Genomic DNA, 2,573 nt, shown 5'->3' with positions numbered 1-2,573 from the left:
AATACTCATATATGTATAGAGGTACATATACCAATAAATACACATAATATTTAGTTTGAGAAAATGCAATAAAAAACATTATCTTGTGCCTCTGCAAATATTTACAGAAATATGTTACCATTTATCGTTTATTGAAAAGCTCAGCTCTATATGATTTGTATTAAAATCTTAGATCTTATATATTTACATAATATGATCTAGGATTGAAACAAAAATTATTTTGAAAGGGTACCTATATTATAAATTAGTAGAAATATTTAATAAAAATTTTTTTTATTAAATTCTGTAACTCTAACACCTTTAGAAAAAATAAAATTAACGTGTTCTAACTAAACTAAAATATCTACACAAAGTGTTCTTAAAACTTAATCAAATATTCCAAATTGTTGCTGACTTTAAAAATGATAAAATTTTCATTAAAGAATATATGCGACATTATCTTTATTTAGAGATTTTATAGCAAAAAAAAATGTTGGTCAATCTGACCTGACCTAAAACTATCGAGGAGCATCAAGCGAGACACTTTTTTTTTCTCGTGAATTCTCGGCAGATATTGTTTGATCTTTTATACTCGGTTTATACATGGTTGTGATACTGATAGGTAGGTACTTTTCAAATTTCAAATTTTCAATTTTTCTTTTTTTGCAAGAATCACGAGTTACAGCCTTACGAAACTCTTTTTTTGAGGTACATACCTACCACACCTTTTTCTAGTTTTGAGTTTTTTAATTGTTGACATTGTCGACATTGTATACATTGTCGACTCTTCCAAATTAAGTCTTCATCTAGATTATTGTCTACGCGTAGACAATTGCATTGTCTACGTCGACATTGTCTACCCGCCCATCCCTGTTCACATATTGCATCGTCGTTCCATCATGTTCGTTTGTGGGCTCACCAATATGTTTTAATTGTTTGCCTTGAATATCGTACTGTTTTTCATTGGTAAGTTTGAAGCCGACGCCTTGCGAACCATGTTTACTTACACAATGCACCCCTTTTCGACATCCAAATTTATCGATGGAGCCCATCGTTCTCTTGTGTTCAGATTACAATTAATGTGGATTAAACTAGCATCGTCTTTATATATTTATGAAATAAGTGTGAGCGATAGTTATCTAATATATAATTCCTTCTTCCCTTAATTCTTCTATTATGGATAATACCTCATTTTCATGACCTGAATGGCCAGCCATTTTAGAACTCCACAGTAATCTTAAGCGGACAATTAATTCTTTGGGTTTATTCCAATACATATAGTCCACTTTTTTGCTGGTATATATTTTTTAGTAGGTATTATACCGGAACCTTTCATGGATCGAATTGCCATTCTGCGATGTAATAGTGGTTTTATAACATCGACATACTTTCTTGTTCTACTGTAGTCATACCCTGATGTTACATCGTAGTTTTTGTATGCTGCATTCATTATATTCAATATGTCTCGAAATATATTTCTATTTTCATCACTAATTCCAGAGCCGGCACTGCTTAGGTCTGGGGGAAATTTTAGAAATAATAAATCATATAACTGAGGGTTTCCTTTATACGTTCCAAGCTTTTTATTATTTCTCCAAAATGTTATATTCTTACCCTGGAATCGCACCTCTGAATCACCCATAGCTAACTTTCCAGTATCGACGTTAATACGCACTCCATATTTGGTATCGAATGCAGAATCGCCGGCTCTTACCCCGTGGATGTAATTTGAAACGATACTAGGTATTTTTTTCAATATCACTACTAGACCTGTTAGAACTTGAAGGCGTCACCGAAGATGATGGTGGAGTTTCCATATAAGAAGGATTTTCCATAATTGTTTCATCTGCTTGAATTTTTGGTGTTTTTGCCATAGCACTATAGGTTGGGATTTTTTTAACTGGTGTTACTAAATACTGTTGCGTAGACTGAAATTTACGATTTGTTTCCTGAGTTGTTTCAGAAATAGTTTTTAATGATTTCGTTAATGGTTCGTATATTTTTCCAGCACCATTTGATTTTCAATATGTCTGTTTTTTATATAACTGAATTTTCTTCGAATAGCATCCGTTGTTTCTATTAATTTACGTTTCAAATCTATTTCACTAACATTGTTTTCGTTCTTTTCATCCTTATCGACTATAGCTTTCTTCATTTTTTGATGTGTACCCATCATCGCTTTCTTCACAATTAATGTAAAAATTAGTATACACTATGGATATATGTAACTGTCCAGACCTTTTCTGTATCTACCTTCTTTTAGTTCTATATCTTTATCAATTACTAGAAATCCATATTTATCATTCCAACATTTTGCACACATGTCCAAAAACTCTTTGAATGTGACGTCCGGTGACACATGGTCCTGAAATATATGATGCAAATTCATTTCATCTTGTTTAAACATTATAATAAAATTCGAATTATCTCTGATTAGTTGTTCGGGACTCTAGAATATGTTTGAGCCAAATAAAAACTATCTATGGATTTATGTCTACCCATACTAAAATATGACCTAATAATATCTTGTTTCTCACATATAACATCGTCAAATATAAAAATCGAGTTCGGTTTAGCTTCAGAAGGATCAACAA

The sequence above is a fragment of the Anoplophora glabripennis genome, unplaced genomic scaffold (assembly GCF_000390285.2).
Source record: "Anoplophora glabripennis isolate ALB-LARVAE unplaced genomic scaffold, Agla_2.0 scaffold1529, whole genome shotgun sequence".
NCBI classification, from domain to species: Eukaryota; Metazoa; Arthropoda; class Insecta; order Coleoptera; family Cerambycidae; genus Anoplophora; species Anoplophora glabripennis.
Note: the sequence above shows the minus strand (reverse complement) of the source record.